The sequence below is a fragment of the Lissotriton helveticus genome, chromosome 4_1, assembly GCF_964261635.1.
Source record: "Lissotriton helveticus chromosome 4_1, aLisHel1.1, whole genome shotgun sequence".
In the NCBI taxonomy this organism is placed as follows: domain Eukaryota; kingdom Metazoa; phylum Chordata; class Amphibia; order Caudata; family Salamandridae; genus Lissotriton; species Lissotriton helveticus.
The window spans coordinates 1,072,387,598-1,072,410,051 of record NC_136063.1 but is presented as its reverse complement, the minus strand read 5'-3'; the positions used below and the strand labels follow the sequence as shown (position 1 = coordinate 1,072,410,051).

Here is a 22,454-nt window from a genome sequence, read left to right as displayed (position 1 = left end):
ACAGGGTGTAACACATGCTGCTTAGGTAAAGTGGGGTCCCCAATCCACCTGAGGGCCCCTGTGTGAGAAGTTGGTCTGGTATATGATGTCCACTATTCTGTGAGACACCTTGCACCAGTCCAAATGACCCTTATTGATGGTGGTTGTAAAGTCAACCTTATAGAAAGCTAACCTAGTGGTAGCTGTGGAGAGCAGCCTTCAGGCAAGATTTGGAGGCGAGTTAAGCTAGTTGTTTTACCAATTATAATCTCTTGAATACCAAATGAAAGCACACCACACAAGGTATATATCAAATATATATGTATTTATTCTAAACGCACAAGTTACTACTTGTGTAACGATATATCTGTAAGAGACATTAGTTAGTGATAGATTCCTTACCTTAGAATATCCCCAGGCGTCAGACTGGATCCGGAAATGTTTTGCGTAGCAGTACCCTTGCGCGTCGGTAGGCGTCATCTGCGGCTCCGCGTCCGTCGACGGCGTCGTGGGCGTCGTGATGACGTCGTCGGAATACTTAGACGCCGCCTCCTCGTGCTGGCGTCAGTTCTTGGACACAGCTTTTCTGCGCCAGAAGCGCTGAGCCATGTTAAAAACCAACACTGGTGCCATTGAAACTAGGGCCCTGAAAGGGAATAACCCCAACCCTAGATATCGGTTCGCAGAACGGGGAGGATGGGTGGGTCGGTAAGGAATCTATCACTAACTAATGTCTCTTACAGATATATCGTTACACAAGTAGTAACTTGTGCATTTGAAAGAGACACGTTAGTGATAGATTCCTTACCTTAGAATAGATACCCCAGCAATACCAACCCCGGTGGTGGGTCTGCGTACCAATAATCACACCAGAAAGTCCTGGAGGACAGAATGGCCAAAGAAGCCATCCCTCCGGACTTGGCTGTCCAGGCAGTAGTGTCTTGCGAACGTGTGCAGCGAGGCCCACGTAGCTGCCTGACAGATGTCTTGTAAGGGCACTCCCCGGCCCAAGGCAGTTGTAGTCACCGTGGTTCGGGTGGAATGAGCCTGCAATCCAACAGGGGGCTCCTTTTTAGCCAAGGAGTAACATGCCTGGATACACAAGATGATCCACTGGGAGATGGTCCTCTTGTGCACCGCTTTCCCCTTCTTAGCGCCCACGTAACCAACAAAGAGTTGGTCATCCACCCGGAACTGGCGTGTGCGATCCAAGTAGAATGAGTCCAGACGGTGGAGCCGCTCTTCCTCTTTAGAGGGGTGCGGTGGCGGAAAGAAGGTTGGCAAGGTGACTGCCCGATGTGGAAGGCTGTGACAACCTTGGGCAGGAAAGATGGCTTAGTACGCAACACAACCTTGTCCGGATGGACAGAGAGGAAAGGAGGAGTACAAGAAAGAGCCTGGAGCTCACTCACTCTCCTGGCAGAGGTGATGGCAACCAGGAAAGCAGTCTTCAGAGTAAGAAGGCAGAGAGGACAGTTGTGAAGTGGCTCAAAGGGAGCGCACATCAGAAAAATAAGAATAAGGTTCAAGTCCCACTGAGGCATCACAAACGGAACAGGAGGGAACATGTGTGTGATGCCCTTCAGATAACGAGATACAATAGGGGACTTGAATAAAGAAGGTTGATCAGGCAGCCTTAGAAAGGCTGAAAGGGCAGAAAGGTAGCCCTTGATAGTGCCCAGAGCAGATCCCTGCCGGGCAAGAGAAAGAAGGAAGAGTAGAACCTCAGAAAGAGGGGCAGAGAGGTGATCCACAGCCTTTGCTGTGCACCATGCCACAAATCTGTTCCACCTGCAGGCATATACCGACTTTGTGGAGGGACGCCTGGCTGCCAGAATGATATTACAGACATCAGGAGGCAAGTCAAATGGCCTCAACTGTCGCCGCTCAATCTCCAAGCATGGAAGTGGAGACTGGACAGGTTCGGGTGGAGGACCGTCCCCTGCTGCTGTGACAGAAGGTCCTCCCGAAGAGGCAGACGAACCGGGGGACCGACTGACATACTGAGTAGCTCTGGATACCAGTACCTTCGTGCCCAGTCCGGAGCCACAAGGATGACTTGGGCCCGGTCGTGCTTGATCTTCTTCAGCACTCTGCGCAGAAGTGGTATAGGCGGAAAGGCGTACAATAGACCGCAACTCCACTCGCGACGAAAAGCGTCTCCGAGCGAGTGCTGCCTTGGAAATTCCAACGCGCAGAACTGATGACATTGCGCGTTCTCGTCGGTGGCGAACAGATCTAACCAAGGCTCTCCCCATTGCTGAAAGAGGCCTTGCGCCACGTCCGAGTTCAGATGCCATTCGTGATCCATCATGCACCGACGGCTGAGCTTGTCCGCCCTGGTGTTCAGAGAACCTGCCAGGTGTTGAGCCACCAGGGTCCTGCCCTTGCGTTCCAGCCATTGCCAGAGGCGCAGAGTCTCGTGGCAAAGGGTCCACGACCCCAACCCACCCTGTTTGTTGCAGTACCACATGGCGGTGGTGTTGTCCGTGAACACCTGCACTACACTCCCCCGTACAGAGGGGAGGAATGCCTTCAGTGCTAGACGAATCGCCCGTAACTCCAACAGGTTGATGTGGAGCCGGGCCTCCGCCGGAGACCAGAGGCCTCTGATCTCCGCCTTGCCCATGTGGCCTTCCCAGCCCTGGAGGGACGCGTCCGTCACAAATACGTGCTCCGGTTGGGGAAGGGAGAGGGATCTGCCGCTGACCCAATTTGCGGTCCATGAGCCACAACTGCAGCTGTCTCGCAGTGCCCTCCGAGATCAGGACGTGGTCGGACAGGTTGCCATGATGCTGGGCCCACTGAAACTTCAGGTCCCACTGCAGAGCCCGCATCCGCCACCTGGCGTGATGCACCTGTAGGATGCAGGAGGCCATCAGCCCCAGAAGCCGCAGCGTCAACCTGACCGAGACCCGGGATAACGGCTGAAAGATGGGAATCAGAGCCTGAATATCCCGGACCCGCTGTTCGGGTGGATAAACCCGAAACCGCGCAGAGTCGAGAACCGCTCCGATGAAGAGGAGCTTCTGAGAGGGGCACAGGTGTGACTTTGGCACATTGATGGAGAACCCCAGCTGGTGCAGGAGATCTGCCGTAGTCTGGAGGTGGCTGACGACTGTCTGGGGCGAGCCCGCCTTCAACAACCAGTCGTCGAGGTAGGGGAAGACTGAAATCCCTAACCTGCGCAGATGAGCTGCGACCACCGCCATCACCTTTGTGAACACCCGTGGGGCGCTGGTAAGGCCAAAGGGGAGCACGGTATACTGAAAGTGCTCGTGGCCAAACGTGAACCGCAGGTAGCGCCGGTGGGCCGGCAGGACGGGGATGTGGAAATAAGCGTCCTGCAAGTCCAACGCTACCATCCAGTCTCCGGGGTCCAGGGCAGCTAAGACCTGAGGCAGTGTCAGCATTTTGAACTCCTCCTTCCGGAGGAAGCCAGTGACGTTCCTTAGGTCCAAGATAGGGTGTAGCCCCCCTTTGCCCTTCTTGGGTACCAGAAAGTAGTGGGAGTAGCAACCACACCCTACTTCTGACCCAGGAACCCGCTCGATGTCCCCCTTGGCCAAAAGGGCCGTAACTTCCTCCTGCAGAAGTCGCAAATGATCCCCGGATACACGGTGGTTCTGCGGCAGCATGGCTGGAGGAGTCGCCTCGTAGGGGAGGGAGTAGCCCCTTCGGACGATTTGCAGCACCCACCTGTCCGAAGTGACAGTGCGCCAGTGGAGGTGGTGATGTCGAACCCTGCCCCCCACTGGCGTCACATGGGCCTGAAAGCACGGACTAGGAGGGTTTTGAGGCGGATGCTGCGGGGGAAGGTGTGGACTGATCTCGCCGTTGTCCCCGACCGCCGCCACGGCTGTTTCCACGGCCGCCACCGCGTTGTGTATTACCCTGCGGAGCGTGGCTGGCAGCACGTGTGGGTACACCCCTTCCGTGGCCACGAAAGGAGTGAAAGGCAGCCGAGTGCTTGCGCGGGGCCGAGAGGCCCAAGGACTTGGCCGTAGCCCTGGAGTCCTTAAAGTGCTCAAGCGCATGGTCTGCCTTGTCGCCAAAAAGGCGAAGGCCATCAAATGGCATGTCCATTAGTGTGTTTTGGACATCGGCCGAAAAGTTGTCGGACCTCAACCAGGCGTGGCGTCTGACCGCCACCGTCGTTGCCATCGCTCTACCTAGTGAGTCGGTGCTATCCAGCCCACACCGGATAGAATATCTGGCTGCATCCCGGCCCTTCACAAGGGCTTGGCCGAGTTTGACCCGTACCTCCAATGGACACTCTGGCAGCACTTCCGCAACCGTATCCCACAGAGAGTGGGTGTAGCGGCCCAAGAGGCATGCGGTGTTGGAAGACCGCAGTCCCAGACTAAGGGAGGAGAAGATCTTTTTACCGTACTGCTCGTACCTCTTGGATTCCCTGTCCGGCGGAGCCGACGGGAATGCGGTCTGGGAATTGGAGGCCTGGATGACCAGGCTCTCGGGGGTGGGGTGGGTGGACAGGAAACATGGGTCGCCCAGGGCCGGGCGGTGGCGTCTGGCCACGTTCCCATCTACGGGCGAACCCGTAGCGGGCTTGGACCAAGTGCCCAAAAGAACGTCGGTTAAGGCCTCGTTAAACGGCAGCAGAGGCTCGGCTGAGCATGACTGTGGCTTAAGGACCTCGGTGAAGAGGTTAGTCCTCACGGCTGCGACGGGGAGCTCAAGTCCCAAGCCCTTGGCCTCCCTCATCAACACCACACTATAGGTTATCCACTCCTCCGTAACCACGGTAGGAGGTGAGACAAAGCCAGTGTCAGTCGAAGTGTCTATACCACTGGCCTCCCCAGGTTCACCTGCCCAGTCCTCTTGAGACTGGCATTCACGTGCCAGAGGGTCCTCAGACCCCTCCCAATCCTCCTCATCACCCAACTCCTGGTACTCAGGGTTAGCAAAGGATGGGGCCGGTTCATGGAAAGTGAACTCTCCGAACGGCGTCTGAAGCGGCGCCCAGCAGGGCCGCTCCGGCGCCAGAACCGGGTCGAGGGAGGCGTCGGGGATGCCGCCGCCCGAGGACGGTGCCGGGGGTGACACCTGAGGGGTCGGCGCCGGGGAGGTCGTTAAGTCCACCAGCGACGACCCGGATCCGGAACCGGATCCAGCGGGGCCCTGCGGCGCCGGGCCCGAAGTCGCCGGGGGCGTCGGAGCCGAAGCACCCGACAGCGTCCGGACCGAACCCTCCGACCCACTAGGACCCCCCAGACGGGTCCGCTGGGCCCGAAGGCACCGCGGAGCACGTCGGAGGAGAGAGGGACCTCATGGCCATGAGGAACCGCTCGATCTCCTCCGGCGCCGCGTTAGGCCCAGGGACCGGAGGGTATGAGGCCAGAAGCGGCGCCTGTGACTCCGACGGAGCCGTGTAGGCGGTGCCACCTGAACCCCCGGCCGTGTCGGGCGAGCGTCGGGGGGAGTCGGAAGAGCGATGACGTCTCTTCGACTTCTTGTGCTTACCTGACGACTTCGATCCTGAGGAGTGATTTCGATTCCCGGAGCTCCGATGGCTCCTCTACCGTGACCGGTCCCTCGACCTCCGTCCAGACCGGGACCTCTCTTGGCGCGGGGCCGACTGCCGGAGTTCGAGTCGCTTACGGGACCGCTCCCGTCTAGCCTTTGAAGTCAGGGCCCGGCAGTCGGAACAGGTCTTGTCGTCGTGGTCGACGCCGAGACAGTGGAGAACCGATGGTGAGGGTCCGTGACCGACATCAGCCGGTCGCAATCCTCACAGGGCTTAAAACCAGGCATCCCTACCGGCACCGTTCGGAGTCAAAGACTTCGAAAAAGGGTGATCAAAAGATCAAAAAAGTTTTAGTCAAAAAGTGACTAAGGTACCACTTTTTCGGATCTGCGCTGCTGGCGCGGAAAAATGAAGAACTGACGTCAGCACACGGAGGCGGCGTCTAAGTACTCCGACGACGTCATCACGGCGCCCAAGACGCCGACGACGGACGCGGAACCGCAGACGACGCCTACCGATGCGCAAGGGTACTGCTACGCAAAAAATTTCCGGATCCAGTCTGACGCCTGGGGATATTCTAAGGTAAGGAATCTATCACTAACGTGTCTCATTCAGATACAACCCATCTGCACTCTTTATGAGGTCAGAGGTAAAAGCACAATACAAGGAACTTAATTAGCATACGATAAGTTGCACAGTATACGTTATGCCCTAGGGGCCTCACAAACCATATACTAAAATAGTGGTATATGAACCACGTCTGGGATAGAAAGCAGGCCTCGAGCCTGTGGAATCGCTAGGATTTAGGAGGCCCACGGGAGATGCGTACAGTGTCTAAACACAGCCGCGGGTTACCATTGACTTTCAATGGGAAACTAACAAGTTACAAATTTACAATTTAAGGACACTTCTGTGTGAACTAGACTAGAACACTTCGAGAGTCAAGACCTACGGGAGCACCGGAGTACTCATGTTACCTCACCCACGGAAGCCGGGTGCATAGGTGTCTTTTGGTGTCGGGTTTCGTCGTCCTTTTCAATGGAGAGCTGCAAAGAAGTGCTGGAGGCGACCAGAGAAAAAGTGTCTGGGTGGATCCAAGGGTGGATGGAAGATCTGAAGAAGCTGAAAGCAGTAGGGACAGAGTCTGGGTCACTTGCCAGTAAACAGGATGGCGATGGGAAGCTGCCAGCCATTGTCGGGTGATTTCAGGTGAAAAAGGTGACGCTTGTCTCTTCAGCCACATGGTCCAGGAGGCGTCGACGATGACCAGGAGATGTATTCGAGCTGTCCCACAAAGGATCTAGTTGACTGCGTTGTTGGTATTCATATTGGACCCAACAAGCCCTGGCAAAAGCAATCCATGCAGGATGTCGAGATTGGCTTTGGTGCAGACCAGCAAGTCAGATGAACTTCTCCTTTGCAGGGAAGTTGAAGCAAGTCTGGAGCAACCAGGAAAGCAAAGTAGTTTCAAGATTGGTCTTCTTGGGGGTCCACTAGCCAACGGACTAGGAACCGCGAAGACGCTTTGAGCTGAAATGCTCAAAGAAGGCCCATGAGACTCTCGTGGAGTGTGGGCCTCTGAGCTTCGGTGTTAAAGGTGCTCGGGGCTGGAGCTTCAAGCACTACAATGCACAACTTCAAGATACCTCGGGAAGTAGGTGCAGTTTGCAAAATGCAGGATGTCCAGGAGTTCTGGTCCCACGTCTCTCGTGGCAGATAAGGGTCTCAGCTTTGCTGGAAGCTCGGGTCAGCTTCAGAGATGTCTGGAAGTCCATGTCCTGTGTCGCAGATTCTTCGGGATCCGGCGGGAGCCTCGAAAATGCAGACAGGCAAAGATGCAATTGGTGCCTGTTTGAACAGGGTGATCACTCCTTGACCACAAGGGAGATTTCTTCCATCTTCCAGTCGATATGGAATGTTGAAGGTCCAAGATATATGTTGCAGAGTTTCGTCCAGGGTAATCTAAAGTCCTAGGGACTGGGGTTCTATATTTATAGTAAGTTTAGGGGTTGGACTAACTCTAAGGTCCCTCCTAAGGGTGGACCTGGGGAGTGGGTGGTTACACCCCTTCCCCTTTGTCCAGTTTCGCTCCAGAGCTGGGTCTGAGAGCCGCAGCAACCGGTTTGAACTGGGAAATGCTTGGGGCACCTTGGGGCCGATTCACAGAACTAACTTAAGACAAAATCCTAAACGTATTACTTTTGGTAGTAGAAGGCATTTAGTAGTAGTAAAGTTAGGATTTTGTTTTAAGTTTGACTTAAGACAGACTTAAGACAGACTTAAGACAGACTTAAGACAGACTTAAGACAGACTTAAGACAAACTTAAGACAAACTTAAGACAGATTTAAGACAGACTTAAGACAAAATCCTAACTTAAGTTTGTCTTAAGTCTGTCTTAAGACTGTCTTAAGTAGTAAGTTTAGGATTTTGTCTTAAGTTAGTTCTGTGAATCGGGCCCCTTGTGTGCCCCAGGCAGTGTCTGAAAAGCATTCACTGAATGCAACCCACCATGCCCCAATACACTAAAGCCTGTCTGTGGCAGCAGCATCCATTTTGTGATGCTGGGGCTCTGTTTAAATTTAACCAGGTTTAACAGTAACTACATGTCTTCTCCCTCTAGAAGGGTGGAATGCTACCCCCGCAATCAGAACTGGTGGAGGGTAGTATTCCAAAGTGTTTGACACCTTACACGACATGTTTTGATAAAGCCAAACTAAAGTTAGCATTAACCGCAAGGAATATAATGCACTTAAGAGAATATGGTATGGCTATAACATAGAACAGCTATAAGGAGATGGTTCCGAAAGCTGCAGAGGGGCTCAGCTCATGCTAGGGCACCCTCTCAAACAAAACCAATCACTCCGCCTCCAGGATTGTCAAGGCCTGCCATAGGAGTGTCTTATAGGATAGTATGTGTCTATATATATATATATATATATATATATATATATATATATATATATATATATATATATATATATATATATATATATATATATATATACACATATATATAGAGAGAGAGAGAGAGAGGGAGAGAGAGAGAGAGATATAGGTATACTATATCTAAGTAAGGGGTGATTACACCATATTACCCAGGTTGCAATTGCAGACCTGTGGTGTCAGTTTGGAAGGCCAGCCAGGGGTGGCATCATACAGGCTGCAGCCCCTGGTAGGCCTTGGGTGCACCTATTCCCTGGGCACCTAAAGAACACTATACAGGGGCTCACAAGGGTGACCCAGTAACCAATCTGGTATGTACCTAAAGTACATGGGATCAATTTAGAGAGAGAACAGCTAGGCTGTGGCCCTGATTAGCAGGGCCATAGCCATACTGAAGTCGAAAAACCAGTGAATCACAGCAAAAAGTGGGGGTAACCATAGGGAGCAGACCCTACTCTCCTACACCCTGTATTCAACAAAAATCAATGAATATCTGTACAATATAGGAAACTCACGGTCCCCTGACCCTATTGTGCAGGAGGGGGGTTTAATTTTGCGATACACTACTGACAGGACACCTTCACACACTTATGAAATTGCACAATGAATCTGCATACCAGAATAATACATTTGCACGTACAGCATAAAAATGTATAACAAAACAAAATCACTAACTGTGTTCCTACAGAGAAGCGTGCTACACTTAAGCAAAGCAGTTCAGCACCTCTTCAGGGGTCAGGATGACTACTTCACTTCAAGTCAGTATGGACACTGACTTCAGTCCTAAAAGTGTCACCTACAAATTTGAATTTTCCGCTTAATAATCTATTTAGTTCCATTTTTTAAAACAGATTTTTATTGATATAAACAGAAAACATTAGCACTGTTGTTCATACAGTCGAGAAAAAAAATCCATACACAATGGAAACCAGTTCTAGCACAGTATTTGGTATGTAGGTCTCAGGTCATTGAGACAATTTTGTTTATTTATTTATTTATTTTTATTTATTTTATTTTTAAAGTTTTATATAGCGCTAGCTTGACCGGTAAGTATCAGAGTGCTTTCCATATACACAGTAAACAGCAGAAGAACATTCCATTACATAGCAGGCGGGCAGAAAGGAAGAAGACCAGAGAAAAAAAATACAGCATGGGAACTAAAAATGCAGTGCAGCGGAGAGGGAGAGAGCAATGAGAGAAAAGGCGAGAGTGACATAGTCCGGTCACCCACTATCCTTGAATGACCAGGGAGAGAGGAGACAACTCGGATAAAGAAGACTAGGTTAGTTGACGTTGGTCATGAAAGTATTTGTTTAGGAGATGGAGTTTCAGGTCCCTTTTGAAACAGGAGAAGGAGGGGTTGCACCTGAGGACTCCAGGGAGTGAGTTCCATATCCTGGGAGCGTGGCCAGAACACGATCGGTATTGGGTGGTTTTCTTTTTCAATTTCGGAGAAATAAGGAGGAGTGAGTTGGAGTTTCTTAGTGCTCTGGACTGACCTGCCCTAATCAGTCTGTTGTTTAAGTAGTTGGGGGCAGGAGAGTAAAGGGTTTTGTGTGTGATGCAGGCCAATTTATAGATACATCTCCCTTCCATGGGAAGCCAAGTGAGGCAGTTGAGAGTTGGAGTGATGTGTTCAAACCTATTAACTCCAGAAACGAGTCGAGCGGACATGTTCAGCTTTGCTCTAAGAGGGGCTAGGTGAGCTTTTGGAGTCCCGGTAAGGATGGCCTTCCAGTAGTCGATTTTAGAGAGAACTAGGGATTGGACTACTGTCTTGAGGTCATCGTGTGGTAGAAAAGGTTTTAGTTTCTTGAGGTGTTTTAGAGAGAAAAGAGCACTTTTTGCGGGGTTTTTGAAGTGGGACCTCCATTGATAAGTTCTTGTCAAGGGTGATGCCTAGAGACTTAACTGAGTAGGATAGGGTAAGGGGGCAGTTTAAGGCAACCAGATTCTTGAGCCATTCTTGGACTGGAACGATGGCTACTCTTTGTAGAGAATAGGATTAGTTCCGTTTTGTCTGGGTTGAGCTTTAAGTGGTTAACGTAGAACCAAGTTTGGATCTCAGTTAGGGTGGTATTGAGAAGTTGGTTGTCGCTGGGAGACTTCATCCTGAAATAGATGTGGGTGTCGTCCGCGTAAAGGTGGTAATTCACTCCAGCTTTTTTCAATATGATTGTGAGGGGCTCCATGAAGAGATTGAAGAAGAACGGGGAGAAGATCGAGCCTTGCGGGACCCCAAGTGTGACTTTAGTTGGCTTTGAGAGACAGGAGTTAATTTTAATTTGTTGTGAGCGTTGTTGAAGGAAGGAGGTGAACCATTTTAGTACTGTGCCATTTATTCCGGACCGTTTCGACAGGGTCTCCAAAAGGGCTGGATGGTTTACTGTGTCCAATGCCGCAGATTGGTCAATAAGGATGAGTAGGCAGGCATCACCTTCGTCTAGGGCCTTGTGAATGTCGTCGGAGACATTGAGCATAGCTGTTTCCGTGCTGGAGCCTTCTCTGAAACCAGATTGAAAGGCGTCGAGGAGGTTGAACTCATCAATGTGCCTATTGAGTTGGAGGAGAACACATTTCTCCAATGTTTTTGCAAGGAATGGGAGGTTAAAGATAGGTCTGAGGTTGTTAAGATCATTAGGGTCAGCCCCAGGTTTCTTGAGAATGGGTGTGATTTCTCCTAGTTGAAGGGAGTCTGGGACACAGCCTGAAGTGAGAGAGGTGTTGATGATTTTTGTCCAGAAAGGGGAAATGGTGTGGTTGAGTTCTTTTATGATTGTGGATGGGAGGGGGTCCATGGTGTGGGAGGAGGGTTTTAGATTGAAAATTATATTGAAGACCTCATATTCTGACATTAGCTCAAAGTTGGACCAATAGGCATTGTTTTTAGCTGGAGGAAGGTCTGATTGTCCTTGTTAAGAGCTCTTTCTGAGTGGTCCAGTGAGGTTGAAGGGGGGGGTTAAGGAGGAAGGGGGGTTAGCAGTTTGTAAGAAGGATTGATCAATTTTAGAGACTTTGATGGTGAAGAAGGTGGCAATTTCTTTCCATCGCTCATTGGTGGCTTCGATTTCTTGAGAGGGAGTGCAGTTAGTTTGGCTTTTAACAATGTTGAAGAGTTCTCTTGGTCTGTTTTTCGCCAGATCTAGTTAGCTGCTGAAAAAGATGCCTTTTAACTGAAGATGTGCTTTTTGTATGACCGTCGAGCAGATCTTAAATGTGTTAGGTGCAGGTGCCGCTCGGAGCCTTGAACTTGGAAAGCTGCTGCTGGGCTTTTGTCTTTGCCCTTTCCCCGGACTGCTGTGCTAACGGAGCCTGACCAACGAGGACCTTCCACTCTCAGGGATTTTACCGCTGCTGCCGGGGCCGGGACTGCGAGACCCAGGCTGCACAGCGCTCCATCATCATAGTGCACCTGGTGTCTCTTCCCGCCCCCAGCTCCCTCGCAGCTAGATAAGGCTCGCGGCCCGCGCTCCGCGGGAGCCGCCCGCAGCCTTGAACTTGGAAAGCTGCTGCTGGGCTTTTGTCTTTGCCCTTTCCCTGGACTGCTGTGCTAACGGAGCCTGACCAACGAGGACCTTCCACTCTCAGGGATTTTACCGCTGCTGCCGGGGCCGGGACTGCGAGACCCAGGGTGCACAGCGCTCCATCATCATAGCGCACCTGGTGTCTCTTGCCGCCCCCAGTTCCCTCGCGGCTAGATAAGGCTCGCGGCCCCCGCTCCACGGGAGCCGTTCGCAGCCTTGAACTTGGAAAGCTGCTGCTGGGCTTTTGTCTTTGCCCTTTCCCCCGACTGCTGTGCTAACGGAGCCTGACCAACGAGGACCTTCCACTCTCAGGGATTTTACCGCTGCTGCCGGGGCCGGGACTGCGAGACCCAGGGTGCACAGCGAGCGCTCCATCATCATAGCACACCTGGTGTCTCTTCCCGCCCCCAACTTCCTCATATAAGCACTCCTACTCCCGCGCACGTGGGACACGCGCGGGTCTCAGCCCGGGGCTATGCCTGGGCAAAGGGCGGGCCGTTTGAGGCCGTTCGAGAACGGTCAAGACCGGGACTGGGCCATCCACCCTAGTCTGCTTTCTCCCCATATCCTTCTTCTGTAAAAATCGGAACTATTTGTGCGCGACGATGACCACGAGGGAAACAAGGAGCAAAAGCACGCTGGCAGCAGCGGGAGCTGCCAAAGGTACTTTGGACAATTACTTTGTTAAAGCAGGGGCACTACTGATCGATGAAATCACGGTCTTGGAGAGGCGTATCTCACAAGAAATAGACTGTGTGAGGAGATCTTCAATGGTAGCCCTGGCACAGGCTAAGACTCCTGACAACAGACCCGAGTACATTGAGCATATTGAGTCTAATAATGGGGTAACTGGTGTTAGCGAGTCTTCTGTGAATTCAGATATAATATACTCCATCTCACACATTAGTGCAAAGGACTCCAGCGAATTTGCAGATCTGAGTATGTTAAATTTTCCATTGGTCCAACCCCACCCTATCCCACTCCCAATTCCCGACCATGCTCCCGACGTTGATAACACCAATGGTAGAGATAGTAACACATTACAGGGGGCAAGGGAAGGAGCCATCCCCAAAAGGAAAAGAGGGGTTCAAAACAAAGGGGGAAGGAAGGCAAAAACTCCAAGCTCAACCCTACTCTGGAGGTCAATAGTCCTGGACTGAGTACAACGGGGAACTTGCCTACTGACAGAGCTGAGGTCATACCTATTGAGATCCCGCTTGCAGAGACAACAGAACACACTAATACGAACCCCTTTGAGACCTCCGGCGAGGATATTACTCTTGCCGATATAGGCGTTCTTCTGAGGTCCTTATTAAGTCCCTTAGAAGCTCGGTTAATCAAGATGGAAGCCAGGCTAGTGACCATAGAGAAATCGACAGTGCAACTAGCCGACAGCTTCAAAGCAGAGAGCAAGGGCGGTAGAGGGGGGGTAGAGATAAAGAACAAGAGGAGTGTCCCGGCCGCCACCAAGACGTACAATAGTGCAGCACCCCCAGTCCGACAGGCCAAACCAACCCCCTCCCAAACTACGACCACGCAGCTCAAGGTTAATGCTGCTATTTCCAATCAACCCACAGTTCGACATGCACAACCATCCCCTTCCCAAACCATGTCTAAGCAACCCAAGGATAACGCTTCTGTTCCAAACCAGCCCCAGAAACTAGCAGTACCAACAGATGAGGCATTAGGCAATACCATCAAGTGCAGAGTAGTGAACTTGCTGCCGGAGGCGAGTCCGTATACAGTGATCTTAGCAGGGGTCCCAGAGTTAAAAAACACTTTTAAAGAATCTACCGCCTCTTTAAAGAATAAGGTGGTCAGCTGGTTATCTATGTACAGACCTCTATCGCAAGGCATAACGAGCGATGTGCTTATGGTAAGAAGGGTCCCATGGGGGGTAATTCAAGAAAATCCATCAACGGAGACTGTGTCCTGATCAGTTTTAGAGATCCTAGGACCGTCTCCCATATTTGTGGATGGTTCCCCGATGACCAGGGGAGCAATATTCAGTCCCTACCCCTCTTTTTCTTTTATCCCCCGCTAATGCATGCATCTGAGGAGGAGAGATGGGGTAGCCTCCCGGAGAGGGTGGGTGGGTGGGATGCTAGAAGGAGAGGAGATTTCCAGCATCCTAGAAGTCAACACCAAGCGTACCGTACAACAAATATTGAGGAGGAGGGTTGGGAAATGTGTCACGGGAGGGGAGGCGCCTGGGGGGGGAAGAGAGAGAGGAGAGTATCACTGCCCCAGAGTTCAGCAGCCCATATATTTTCCAACATTTAATAGGTATAGCTACTTAGACATGGTGGATTGACCGTTTATGCGCAACGGTAGGGAGCATTACTGTTGTCTCAGGGAGGGCACGGAGGTAATCAACATGCCCCCTAGATTTACCACTGATCTAACGGTAGAGACTGGGCAGCCTGAGGTCCCATTGTATAGCAAGGAGGTCAACCAAACCATTGCTGAGCCGCCTCGTAGTATATGGAACCAGGGAAAGCACCAGGAGATTCGGCCATAAGAATAACGCCCCTGGGTAGTCCAAATGATAATGTCCCCTCCCTTACCCCGGCTTCGAACCTAAGGCCACCACCTCTGAAGATAATATCATGGAATGTGGCTGGCCTGGGTAAAAAGCTGGAACAACAGGAATGGACTTCTTTTATTGACTCCAAAGATATATGCCTGTTTCAAGAAACCTGGGCGAGGGATGAGTACTCTCGCCAAGGTTTTGCGGCATTTTCCATCCCTGTGAAATGGGGGGCAGGAGCCGCCCTTCTGGAGGCCTCTCAACCTGGGTGACAACCCACCTGGGATGTCAGGCTGCACGTCTCCCCTTGGTTTCAGAGGACATATTAGTTGTGTTGCTGGAATGGTCAAACTCCCGTAGACTTGCCGTGATAAATGTGTACTCAAGACCAGTAAACATATCGCGGGAATCGCCTACCATTGAGGAATTGTCAGCCTTCCTCAGCGAAATTCCCAGGGGATTCCATTTGTGGTGGGTGGGGACTTGAATTCACATTTCGAGCCCCTTGCAGGCCTCTTGGATGGGTCCTCCCTAGAGGAGGATGCAAGGTGGTCAGTACCCCCCACGGTGGCTCCTCCCCCCAGAGCTTGGACCCCACTTGCACTACAGATTACTGCCCTAACCCTCAAATACGGTGTCAGGGCCTGCAATGGGCGTACCAAATCTGATATTCCCAGTAAACACACCTTTAATAGAGTGGGCAGGGAGTCAAGACTGGATTATGTTCTAGTCCAATTGTCCTCGTGGTCGCATATCATCGCTTTTAGGGTGATAGATAGAGTAGATAGCGACCACAACGCCCTAGAATTGGACTACGCTCTCCATGGTCAGGAGGGTAGAGACCATGTTATGGTGGCAGCAAATCTTGGGCTTCTCCTTGAAAATAACAGAAGGAGAGTAAGGTGGGAAACACTAGCCACTAGTGGAGAGAAGCTCCCCAGGCTATATACTAGACTCATTCCAATATTAGAAAAAGTGGGCATCTTAAGTGAGGAACCCAGCACCCAGGAAACTCACAAATCACTGTGGCTGGCACATGAGGAAATGATTGGGACCTTGGCGGCAGACCTCTTCTCTAAGGGACAGAGCAGAGGTGGCGGGTCTCACCGCAACACATGGTATAATGCCGCATGTCGCAAGGCGAAGGGAGATCTCTTGTCCTGCATTAAGGAGGGCAAAAGCAGACTGGAGATACAGGCCAGAAGACGGGATTATAAGAAATTGGTTACCCACGCCAAGATGGAATGGGATCAAGACAAATGGGAGGAACTCTCTATTTCTCTAGCCACTAGGGATTCCCGTAAGTTTTGGCGAATTGTCAATACGGGATCCGAGGACTTAGCATCGGCAATAGAACCGAATATTGCACCAAGGGTATGGCAAGAGCACTTTCAGTCCCTCTACACAGTGGAAGTTGGGGCCACATGCTACCTACCCCCAACCACAACTAGTCATGTAGAGGGGGACCCCTTTACAGAAAAGGAGGTGCGAGCTGCTATTGCGGGCTTGTCATCAGGCAAAGCGCCTGGGCTGGATGGCCTCCCAGGCGACCTCTTTAAACAAGAACCAAATGTATGGGCCCCCTATTTGCTGGTAATATTTAATGCTGTCTTGAAGGGCATGGAGGTGCCCCGTACTTGGCTGGGCGCAGAGGTTGTTCCTATATTTAAGAAGGGTTCGCCTCTGCTCCCAGCCAATTACAGGCCCATCAGCCTTATAGATGTTTCCCAGAAGCTCTTTGGCAGGCTAATATTAGATCGCCTCCAGAACTGGCTCGAGGAAACTGCCACTCTGAGCCCATACCAGGCGGGATTTAGAAGGGGGGTGTCTACAACTGACCAGATATACCGCCTAAACCTCATTTACTGGAGGACTGCATTAATCGAGGGGGGTAGCTTGTACACGGTGTTCGTGGACTTGCGAGCCGCCTTCGATTTGGTGCCAAGATCCAAATTATGGAGTGTGCTTGCTGACTTAGGCGTCCCGGCAGACATTCTTTCCATTCTGATGAAATTACATCAGAATAATTTTGCGCGTGTCAGGTGTGGTAGGAATGGGAACCTAACGGAAAGATTCCCCGTTGACAGAGGGGTGAGACAGGGCTGTGTGCTTGCACCGACCCTGTTCTGCCTCTTTGTGAACGGGGTAATCACCCATTGACCGGGATCGGCGACATTGATGCTTCCAAATTGCACAGGGTCAGACTGATTTGCATATAGCCATGTCTGAAATGGGGTGGCTGAGTGGGCTAAAGAATGGTGATGGATTAAACCCAGATCAGTTGACTGGGGGTGAGTGTTTGATTTGCTCAAACGCTCCGTCCATCATCCCCTTTTGTATCGCTTTGTTCGCCCTAAGTGTGGCAGGGTATGCTCAGACGTGAGTCCCTTGCTCAATTGGCCACTGGATTCAAGATAGCCTGGCTGATGAGGATTATGAATCCGAAACCGGTCCCAGGATGCTTGTTTCCGGTCCATGGAAGACATGGGTTGGCAGTTCGGGCTGGACTGTTCCCATAAGGCACAGGGTCAGACTGATTTGCATATAGCCATGTCTGAAATGGGGTGGCTGAGTGGGCTAAAGAATGGTGATGGATTAAACCCAGATCCGTTGACTGGGGGTGAGTGTTTGATTTGCTCAAACGCTCCGTCCATCATCCCCTTTTGTATCGCTTTGTTCGCCCTAAGTGTGGCAGGGTATGCTCAGACGTGAGTCCCTTGCTCACTTGGCCACTGGATTCAAGATAGCCTGGCTGATGAGGATTATGAATCCGAAACCGGTCCCAGGATGCTTGTTTCCAGTCCATGGAAGACATGGCTTGGCAGTTCGGGCTGGACTGTTCCCATAAGGCACAGGGTCAGACTGATTTGCATATAGCCATGTCTGAAATGGGGTGGCTGAGTGGGCTAAAGAATGGTGATGGATTAAACCCAGATCAGTTGACTGGGGGTGAGTGTTTTATTTGCTCAAACGCTCCGTCCATCACCCCCTTTTGTATCGCTTTCCAAATTGCATGGCAGCAGGGTGCCCACTATTATGTTTGCGGATGACACCCTGCTGCTGTCGAAATCCCCCATGGGAATACAACGGGTACTGGATGGGTTTTTTAAATTTTGCACGGAGAGGGGCCTTGAGATCAACGCCTCTAAAACAAAATACATGATCCTAAACCCCACTCCCTCAACACGCCCTAATCCCTTGCTTGGCCTAGTGCGACTAGAGAGGGTCTCTACATTTGAGTACTTAGGGGTAACCCTAAATGAGAATATGACATGGGGGACACACCTGACTAAGGCTAATATGAAACTGGTGCAGATAGCGGGTGGCATCTCCAGGATGGTGAACAAATCAACATATCGCCACTTGGCCCTGTCATTCAAATGTATAAATCCCAGGCACGGGGGGCAGTCACCTATGGGGGTGAATTGCGGGGTCACACTTCCGCCCAAAACCTGATGATTACAGAAAACAAATTCATAAGGCAGCTGGTAGCTCTCCCATCGAGCACGCCGTTACTCCCTTTGAGATTGGATATGGGCATTAGGCCAATCGCAGAAGAATTGGGACTCAAACCACTAACCTTCTGGCGACGATTATGGAGCAGCCAAGAACTCATTAATTATAGGACTGAGCTCCAGGAGTTTCTAACCTTACCAAATGCCACCCACATTCCATGGCTAAGCTCCATAAAAAGGTCATGTGAGAGCCTAGGTCTATCAGAACTTTGGACTGACCCGGCAAACGCAAGTAGCAGGATTCCACGCAAAGCACTGTCAAAAGCTTAATACGATCTAAAGCTTACTATTGCTTTGGTCAGCACTAGGGAGGGTTCCCTAACGAACCTATTCATTCAACACAAAGACTTCTACTCCCTGGAATGTGTTTTGGACGGCATGACCCCGGTGCTAACCAGGAAGTTATTTCTCCAGTGGCGATATGGCACACTACCCCTCAGGTCATTCACCAGCTCCAGGTCCTTGCCTTCGACCACAGAGCACTGCCCGGCATGCGGGCATTCCCAAAAAAATGACTTACATGTGGTACTCTTCTGTAAAGCCTACCAAAAAATCAGGAAATACTGGCTTGTCCCCCTTCTCAAAAATCTGGGCTTCAGACAGTTCCTCCCTGCGTACAGAATCTTAAAGACTGATGTGTCACCCCCAATAGTGTTCGCAGTGGCAAAGTATTTGACAGCAATGTGGCACGCTCGCACCCGCCTTTTGAAGGCGGAAGTGGATTTTTAATAATGTTATCCTATTAATGATCTTAAGCATTTTAGAGGCTGAATTGACTTACATGTTGCAGTTTAACTTTTATAAGTAATGTTTGATTGATCTGTTTAAATTGTAATAATTTTGATTGTCTGCATATCTTTTATGATCTAATAGATCGAAATAAAGATTGGTATCGGTTAGGTGCAGGGACGAGGGATTTTGTCTCCAAGACCTTTCCATTTGTCTGAGTTGGCGCCGTTCATCATTCAGCTCCACGTTAAACCAGGGTTTTGATTTGGTTCTCCTCAGTTGTTTGAGTTTGAGAGGAGCTACTTGGTTTAAGACCTCTGTCATTCTTGAGTTGAAGTGAGAAGTGAGGTCATCAGCCGTCCATGATGAGGGATGGAGTTGAAGATGGGGATGAATCTTGACTTCAAGTTTGGATAAAGGTATTTCTTTGATGTTTCTGGTTAAGAGTTTAGGTTTGACAACACAAATAGGTTGGAGGCTGGCAAGTGTGTCAATCTTGAACAGAATGAGGTGATGGTCGGACCAGTCAATGGGAATAATCTCTCTCAAGGAGATCAGATCGTTGTTTGTTATGATCGCATCTAGTGTTGCACCTTTGAAGTGAGTTGGTTTATTGCAGAGTTGCTTGAGGTTACATATTTCCAGAAGGTTGGAAAGGTTCAGGACAGTAGAGTCTTCTGGGTCATTCCAGTGGATATTGAGGTCACCCAAGAACACGTCTTTGGTGTCTGTCAAGGAGAATTGTGTTATTAGGTCTGTTAGTTCTTCGGGGAAAAGGGTACGCTCTCCAGGAGAATGGTAGATGGTCTGGAATTTGATGGGTGGGGTACCCTTGGTGGTGAGTTCGATGCCTATGTATTCAAACGATCGATATTCTGCAGGTTTGAGTTTGGTACTCTGTATTCCATCTTTAGCCAGCCGGGACTTCGGTTTCATCTGCTGGCACGCCTCACAATCAGGGAAGTTGTGGTGTTCCCCCAACCACCTCATGCAGATGGGGTGAGGACCCGTCGCCGACATCAGGCATCCACAAGACGAGCACGTCTTAAAGACATTTGCACACTGTTCCTAGACACACGCAATAGCGAAAGGGAAAAGCCTGAACAGGCCAGGAGCACGATCCGGATCCGCATTGCAAGCGGAAAAGGAAAAAACTGACGTAGGCGCGCCGGTGTGGGACTTATGTGACCTCGCTGATGTCACATACAGGGACAACGCCAGGGCAGAGTCGCGTGATGCCAGCCCCCGGCGTGCAGGGATGCCAATAATTTTTCCGGATCCAGTCTCACGCCTGAGGATAATTCTACGTTAAGGAATCTGCGGCTAGTAGTTTCTATCAGATATCCTTGATCTGCGCAGATAAGCTGGACCACTGCCATTATCTTTATGAACACCCGAAGGGCACTGTTAAGGCTAAAGGGGAGCATGGTGAACTGAAAGTACTTGTGGCCCACCTTGGACCATAAATAACGTCTATGGGCAGACAAGACGGGGATACAGAAATTAAGTGTCCTGCAAGTACTATGCCACCATCCAGTCTCCTGGGTCGAGGGCAGAGAGGACCTGGGCCAAAGTGAATATTTGAACTTCTCCTTTCACAGGAAGAAGTTGAGGGTCCAGAGGGATAGGATAGGATGCAGGCCGTTGTCCTTTTTGGGCACGAGAAAGTAGCAGGAATAACAACCACGTCCTACTTCAGGCAAAGGGACCCTCTCTATGGCCCCCTTGACCAAGAGAACTATAACTTCCTCACGGAGGAGCGCCAAATGATCTTCTGACATACGGTCATAGGAGGGGGCATGGAGGGAGGGGTAGTCTCAAACGGGAGGGAGTGGCCTCTTTAGACTATATGCAGAACCCATCTGTCCGACGTGATGGCCTGCCAGCAGTGGTGGGGATGGTGAATCCTGCCTCTGACTGGTCAATGATGGGCCTGAAATGTTAGAATAGTAGTGTTTTTAGGCAGACTGGGAAAGAGTGGACTGGCTTGTCCGCTGGCTCCCTGACCCACAAGGACGCTGGGTCCCATGTCCGTGACCACACAGAAGCCAGACTGTTTGCATGACTCAGTTGCTGGGCAAGAAAGGACATGGCTAGGTGCCCCTTCCATAGCCATGAAAGAGATGAAAGGCCGACAGAGGGGGGTGGCTGCTAGCCGTGAGGCCCAAGGATCTGCTCATTGCTCAAGATTCCTTGAAGCTATCAAGCATTGAGTCCACCTTGTTGCTGAAAAGGAGAGTACCATCAAAGGGCATGTCCATCAGGGTCGATTGGACATCCCCCGAAAAGCAAGAAGCCCTCAACCAGGTGTAGTGTTGTAATGCTTCCAAACAGACAACCGTTCTGCCCAGTGAGTGGGTAGTGTGCAGTCCACAACGAATGGTGAATTTTGCTGAGTCTTCCCCGTCAGTAACTGCCTGGGGGAGACAGGCCTGGGCCTCCTCCGGGCAATGAAGCAGAACCTATGCAATGGTATCCCAGATGGCATGGGAGTAGCGGCCCAAGAGGCAAGCAGTATTCACCAACCACAATGCCAAGCTGGAGGAAGAAAACATCCTCTTTCCAAAGTGGTCCAGCTTCTTGGATTTCCTATCAGGGGGTACAGAAGGGAATGTGCCTTTGGAAGATGAGGTTTGGACAACCAAGCTCTCTGGGGAAAGATGTTGAGTAAGGAATGTTGGGTCACCCAGAGCAGGGTGATTGCATTGGGGCATTGTCCTGTACACAGGAGCCCCAGTGCTGGGCATGGACCATGTGCCCAGAATGACATAAGTGAGGGCTTCATTAAAGCTCAAAAGAAGTTTGAGGTAGAAGCCACATGCTGAAGCACCTCTGTCAGTTGGTTAGTCCTGACGGCCACCGAAGGGAGCTCAAGACCAAGAACCTTGGCTGCCCTTCTCACCACTACTGCATAGGAAACCCCCTCCTCCATAGCCATGGAATGGGGAGAAAGCAAGCCAGGGTCAGGGGAGGTGTCCGACCCACAGGCCTCATCCAGGTCCATCCGCCAGTACGTGGGGTCTTCAAGCTAGTCAGTTAAAGAGTCCAGCTGTCCCTCCCAGTCCTCTTCACACCTCCTGGCACAAAATCAACACCAGGGATGTACACAGTGACAAAGGTCCCTTCCGGCGTTGGAACTAACGTCCATTGACATCGGTCCAGCTCTGTGTCCATGTGGGGGATAAGGATGGGGTCGACACCGGCCGGTGAACAAGGTCACATCGGGAGCGTCGACGCCGGTATTGACGTCTGGGAAGGTATTGACGTCTGGGAAGGTCAAGTTGGATCGACCGACGTCGGTCTGGATCCGATAACGGATCCACAGGGGCCTCCCAGACCCGGGGCCAAAGTCACTGGAGTTGAAGGCCTAGGGCCACTAACCAACTCCTCCCGCCCGAAAGTACACCAGCGAAGCCGGCTGCCCAGAGATGAGGTGCAGGGCCTCATAAAACAACCGTAATTGGGCAGGAGATGCTCAGGGTCCCGTAAAAGCAGCACGGTATGGCGTTGTCTCGGAAAAAGGCTCCAGTGACGGAGGTCTAGAGCAACTACGCTCTGTGTCCCGCGTTGCGTCGGCCGACTGATCGGGGTGTAGTTGAAGAATGCCTATGCTTCCAAGAATTCTTCTTGAGCTTACCTGAGCACTCCAAGGATTTTAAACGGGATGAGGAGTGCAGGCTCTGCGACAGTTCTCTGGAAATTCCTCTCAATCGAGAACAGGAGTGACGTGCAGCCGAACGTCTAA

General features: G+C 51.2%; 1 protein-coding gene across 1 annotated transcript in view; it reads right to left on the bottom strand.

Annotated features, from left to right (window-relative positions):
• The window catches only part of DNAH5 (dynein axonemal heavy chain 5), a 5,174,212-nt gene that overhangs the window by 240,659 nt on the left and 4,911,099 nt on the right, over positions 1 to 22,454 (bottom strand). The gene's annotated exons all lie outside the window — the stretch shown is intronic.